At 49.0% G+C, this 6,500-nt stretch overlaps 1 long non-coding RNA gene across 1 annotated transcript; it reads right to left on the bottom strand.

Moving 5' to 3' along the window:
- Positions 1-910: 910 nt before the first annotated feature.
- On the bottom strand, positions 911-6,353 carry LOC134911903 (uncharacterized). The gene is made up of 3 exons (XR_010176952.1): positions 6,283-6,353; positions 5,991-6,203; positions 911-1,636 (listed from the first exon to the last, which is right to left on the bottom strand). It is a non-coding gene; the product is annotated as an uncharacterized LOC134911903 (long non-coding RNA).
- Between the last annotated feature and the right edge of the window lie 147 nt (positions 6,354-6,500).

Here is a 6,500-nt window from a genome sequence, read left to right as displayed (position 1 = left end):
TGAATACACCATCGGTCAAACACGGCTGTTTAAAAATAGAACTCGGTCATTTATCAAAAATTCGTATTTCTAATTACCACCGTGAAAGGACCATTTTGTCCGTGAAATTTAGAGATTCGTAAAAAAAATACGTTTTTCAAATAGACCTGCTTTTGAGAAGCGTGTTTAGATGTGTTTCATGTAAAACCTAAGTTCAGCCTACATTTGTTGAAACATAAACCAGTACCCAATTACATGATTACAATGCCACACACACAAATGGATGTTGGCCTGTGTTTCATTAAATTTATGTGTTCATTGTTTTTTTTTTTTGTAAAACACATTTTATCAATAATAACATAATATGTCTTAACTCATTACAGGGTGAGTATCCCATATCCAAATATTCCGAAATACGGAATATTCCGAAATACGGACTTTTTTGAGTGAGAGCGAGATAGTGAAACCTTTGTTCTTTGATGGCTCAATGTACACAAACATTGTTTAATACACAATGTTATTAAAAATATTGTATTAGATGACCTTCAGGCTGTGTGTATAAGGTGTATATGAAACATAAATGAATTGTGTGAATGTAGACACACTTTGTTTAATGCACAAAGTTATAAAAAATATTGTATTAAATGACCTTGAGGCAGTGTGTATAAGGTGTATATGAAACATAAATGCATTCTGTGCTTAGATTTAGGTCCCATCATCATGATATCTCATTATGGGATGCAATTATTCCAAAATACGGAAAAATCCAATATCCAAAATACCTCTGGTCCCAAGCATTTTGGATAAGGGATACTCAACCTGTATAACTATATTAATTTGGGCCACAAATCAGGTGTTCATTGTGCAAACAAATGTGTTTATTTTTTTGTTTTTAAATATTCAAAAATATCAAATAGAAACACAGAAAAACTTTACCCCACTAACAACCCAACACCTGTTGCTGCTTTAAATTATTTTTTGGTGTGGCCCTTAGATCCGGCAGAGTCGGCGCCAGGGACATTAGCTCTTCTTCTTGATCTTCTAACTGGGGATGAAATAGGCGTAGTTAACGGTGTTGTGGTTTCAGAGCTTGTGCTGGGTTGTTGGTTGTGTAGGTTGGCAATATTGTGGCTGAGGTTGGTTAATGTAGCATTCAGTTGGATGTTTGATGCCGTGTTATTTTCTATTATTCTGGCTAGACTTTCACATAGTCGATTGTTTGAATCTAGGAGATTGAGGTAGTTCTGATGTTGCCTCATTTGGTCGTCCATAATCCTGGCCATGGTGAGCATCATGTTGCTGGTATCAGCCCGCATTAGTTCCATGCATGTGGCAATTCTGCTGAGCTCAGAATTTTGTCTGCACATAGTGCGACTTATTCTGGGGAGATAATGGAGAAGACTTGACAGCAGCTGGGTCTGTCTGCGAAAACACTCCATATGTTGTGGTTGCTGGGTTGTCCAGCTGTCACAAAATGCCTGGAATGTGTTTTGTGGCGGTGGTGTGGCTGTGCTCAATTGTGGTGGTGGAGTAGTTGGAGGCGGAGGCACAGCCATAGGTGGCGTGATTGGTGTTGTCGGGTCTACCGGCTGCAGGTTAAGGACATATGTTTCCTCCATTACATCTGACTGGTGTGTGGGGGTCATGTTGCCTTGATCTGTGTGTGTATGAATGGAATAATATTTTAGTTTTTTTGGTTTTGTATTAATTTTATTTTGTACATATTTTTTTAAAGAACACCAACAAGTGAAATATAATTTGTTTGCAAGTCCATACCTACATAAGCAGAAATTTGGTCTACCCATTAAACTGTGAGCCGTGGCTCCCTGTGGTGTCTCGGGGCACTTGCAGGGGTGCCTTGGGTTGGTGGGCCAAGACCAAATCAATTTTTTTATGCTCAATATAATAAGCTAAACTAGTGCTAGTAGCTGTTAGTTATAAAATATGGGGACAAACAGAAGTACATATTTTCACACAACACACAATTGAGGCTAAGGATGTAATTTAAACACAATCTCATTATTTTAATTTTTCATCCAAAATTTCCCAATAAGTTTTTGTTTGGCTATGGGTATAGTTTAAATGTAGAAAACTCTAGGGCACCGTGATTACATAGAGTTGGGATACCACTGAATTATGGCCTGCTATTGTTATTTTGTCCCAATATATTAAGCAACACAACCTTAAGCCTAAACATAATGTCAAGTGACATTTGCAATTCCAAACCCTGGTTTAGTGTGATTCTGTGATGGCTATACTAAACTAATTTTAATAAATTTATCTCCTATATAATAGCCCTATTCTGTGACTTTGTGATTCATTTGCTAACGCTGGGCGGAGTCACAAGACTGGGCGGAGTTAGTCAAATGAGTCACAGATCTGGCCAAATCTACAGGAGACTAGGAGCAGAAGCAGATAGTATGGGCATGGCACAGGCAGGGGTGCATACCTCCCAGCTTTCTGCAGGAGCTGTCTTCAGGCAGAAGGAGGGACACACACACACACACATACACTCTCTCTCGGCGAAAAGGGGGCGTGGCTTCACGGGAGGGCCCCGTTTTCGTCAGTGAGGGGGCATGCCCAGGGCTCTGTGAGCTGCTGGCATGCCCCCAGGGGCTGATTATGAGTTCGGGGGGCCCAGGGCACTTGAGACAGTGGAGCCCTATCTCATTGCTGTGCCTGCTGTGGGGTTGGGGGCGTGGCCTAATCGCGGGACGCGCGGCCACGCCCCCATATGCAAATTCCGATATATATTTTTTTTTTAAATGGGATTTTGGCCCCTCAGCTAGGGCTAAATCCAGAGGGGGTGGTCGCTCCCCCCTACACACCCGCACAGGCAGAAGAAAGCAGGGAGACTGCTGCCTCCCTGTAACACCACAGACCTGCCAATACACAGCAGCGTGTGCTGACTGTAGCACAATGCTGACGCTGTTGCTGGTAGGACGGGGGAGCTTCTGAGATGGGACAGAGCTACTCGAGCCGGGGGGCCCCCTAAAACTGTGGGGCCAACGGTACGTACCCCCTGCCCCCCCCCCCCCCTCCCTAATCCGGCTCTGCTGCTGGAACCCCCCCTTAATCCGTACCCCCTGATGCCCCCTCTCCCTCTGTCTCCACTATTCACCGCTGCTCTGCTAAGCAGAACAACGAGTACAGGAGCTTTCCAACTGCCCCCCCACCGCGGGACACTGCGACCCGCGGGTGGGACAGCGGGACAGACCCCAAAAAATGGGACTGTCCCGCGAAAATTGGGACATTTGGGAGGTATGGGGGTGGGTGAGGGGTATGTCATACAGACAGACGGGCACCGGCTCACTGTGTGCTTGACCCCCCACATCGGCATACTCAGCAGGGTCTCTCTGGCGCGGAGGAGCGTCACTTTCTAGCACACTCCACGCTTCTTAGCTGCAGTTTTGTGGGGCACCTGCCGCTGTGCAGGTTCCGTACTGCCTCTGTTATCTCCAGCCCCGGCAACCCCACCGCTAGCTGCAGCGCTGCCACCCGCAGTGAGGTGCGCCCAGCTCATTCACACACTTTAGCTGGCGGGTAGCGCTGCAGAAATCCAAGCTGCATGCTATGACCCCCTCCTCCCTCCAGCCGCAGCATCTCCTGGGGGCTAACCAGTCATTTCCAGTCTCACCTTACCACAGTGCCCGGCAGCTGCGCGAGGTCTGCGGTGTGTGACTGAGGAGGGGGGGAGTGATGCGGACGGGCAGAGGAAGCAGGACTCCAGCCTGAGAGAGTCAACCATGCCAAGTCTCCAGCAGCAGCAGATCCCAACAGGTTGGAGTGGAACAGCAGCAGCCAGCAGCAGTGACTCCGGTAAGACACATCTGTCTGTCACCACTGTTTTGTCCCTAATACCAATCTCTCCCGTGCCCTGTGTTCTGTCATGTCCCTGTCACCCCTGGCCTTGCCCTGCCACCCTTATCCTGGCCCTTTCACCCTTATCCTGGCCCTGTCACCCTTATTCTGGCCCTGTTACCCCTATCCTGGCCCTGTCACCCCTGTGCTTGCCCTGTCAACCCTATACTGGCCCCGTCACCCCTGTCCTGGTCCTGCCGCCCCTACCCTGGCCCTGTCACCCCTATCCTGTCCCTGTCATTTCTGTTCTGGCCCCGTCGCCCCTGTCCTGGCCCCGTCACCCCTGTCCTGGCACCGTCACCCCTGTTCTGACCCTGTCACCCCTGTCCTGGCCCCGTCAACCCTGTTCTGACCCTGTCACCCCTGTCCTGGCCCTGTTACTGCATACCCTCCAACTACCTTTCATGGCATGTACAGTACCCGCAGCGCCTCCAGACCTCTCCCCAATGCACCACACTTCCGCACCTTCCCCTCCACCACATGCGGCACTCCACCCCTCCCCCACATGCTGTGCCTCCAGACCCCCTACACCACCCGCGGCTCCCACTCCTCCGCCCCTTCACCACCCACAGCACCTCCAGGCCCCCTCCACCATTCACCCCCCTTATATGTCTCCCCCCCACACCTGCCCCCCTCCACCCGCAGCATCTGCAGACACCCTCCTCCATCCGCGGTCCCCCCCTCACCCACCCCTCCCCCACCAATGGCACCCCCGCACCTGCCCCTCCACCACCTGCAGCACCTCCGGACCTCCTTTCCCATCTACCGCACCACCCGTACCTGCCCCTACCCTAGCCATGGTGCCTGCGGTCCCCTACCCCACCCCCGGCACTCCCATCCCTTCCCATCCCACAGCACCTCCGGAACCCTTCACCCATCCACAGCATCCCCACACCTGCCCCTCTCCCACCTGTGGCACCCCTGCCCCTCCCCCACCTGCAGTGCCTCCGGACCCCTCCCCCATCTGCATCCCCCACTCCTCTGCCTCTCCCCAACCCGCAGTACCTCCCGAACCTTCCCCATCCGGGCCCCACCCCCACTTCTGCCCCCCCTCCACCCGCAGCATCTACATACACCATCCGCAGTCCCCCATGCACCCGCTACATTCTGTACATCGTGCCCTGCAGGTGCTGTTCACGCCGTCGCAAGGGGCTGTGCCTCCTTCACCATCGCACGCCCTTTCATTGTGCAATATTTAACCACTAACAAAGGAATGCAGGTAATACTCCATATAATACAAATATTAAACCCCAGAAAGGCATGCAAGGGTTAAGGGGGCGTAGCCCCTTGCGACGGTGTGAAGAGCGCCCGTAGGGCGCGATGAAGCACCTAGTATTGAAATATTTACTCAAGGTCCCAATATTGGTGGGCATTCCGAGTTGTTCGCTCGGTAATTTTCTTCGCATCGCAGCGATTTTCCGCTAACTGCGCATGTGCAATGTTCGCACTGCGACTGCGCCAAGTAAATTTGCTATGCAGTTAGGTATTTTACTCACGGCATTACGAGGTTTTTTCTTCGTTCTGGTGATCGGAGTGTGATTGACAGGAAGTGGGTGTTTCTGGGCGGAAACTGGCCGTTTTATGGGAGTGTTTGAAAAAACGCTACCGTTTCTGGGAAAAACGCGGGAGTGGCTGGAGAAACGGAGGAGTGTCTGGGCGAACGCTGGGTGTGTTTGTGACGTCAAACCAGGAACGACAAGCACTGAACTGATCGCACTGGAAGAGTAAGTCTCGAGCTACTCAGAAACTGCACAGAGAAGTCTTTTCGCAATATTGCGAATCTTTCGTTCGCAATTTTGATAAGCTAAGATTCACTCCCAGTAGGCGGCGGCTTAGCGTGTGCAAAGCTGCTAAAAGCAGCTTGCGAGCGAACAACTCGGAATGAGGGCCTTTATTATGTGTGCAAACGCTACTTTCACATTTGGTAGTATACTTCTGCACAATATGCTAGTGTTAGCTTCAAATGTACAGACAGAATAATCGTAAACTTTATTTGTCTTTTATAAAGGGTTGGCCATGTCCAAACCATTTTCTTAAATCAGTGTAAAGGCTAATCTAATAAGATTACTGTGTGTTTTTTTATTTTTTTCCCCAATTTTTGTAATGGGTTGTGTTTTTTTTTTTTTTTTGGTGTATATTTTTGGACTCACCTAGAATTTGAGGGGACTGCAGTTGAAGTGGTGGGGAGGGTGCCAGCAAATCGGACGGTGGCCTTGATGCAACCTTACTGATGCGTCGCGTTGGTGGAGAGGCAGATTGTGCTCTGGGCAGATCGTGCCATGGTCTTTTCTGTGCCACGTGTTGACGCGTTGTGGATCCGTGGCCTGTGCGCATTTGCGCAGTTGGATGATGGCGGGATGGACCTATAAGAAACAAATGTACTTGTCTAAATTTGGCAATGATTTGAAGTCCTCCTTACGTTTTAATGTGTTACAAATTTACCTTCTGCAATATCAGCATCATGTTCAACATTTGAAGGAGTGGTTTTGCGTGTGCGTTTCCGAGCCACTGTAATACAAAGAAACATGATTTGAACACACAAATGCATTTGCAAAAAACAATAACAACAAACAGCATTTCTCATAAATTATTTACAAACACATACATAAACATACATTATACAACAAATCTTCTAAAATAAAACACAAAAGGGTAATGCA

This window comes from Pseudophryne corroboree, chromosome 4, assembly GCF_028390025.1.
Source record: "Pseudophryne corroboree isolate aPseCor3 chromosome 4, aPseCor3.hap2, whole genome shotgun sequence".
NCBI classification, from domain to species: Eukaryota; Metazoa; Chordata; class Amphibia; order Anura; family Myobatrachidae; genus Pseudophryne; species Pseudophryne corroboree.
The sequence above is the reverse complement of the archived record's forward strand: the minus strand, read 5'-3'. Positions and strand labels throughout refer to the sequence as shown.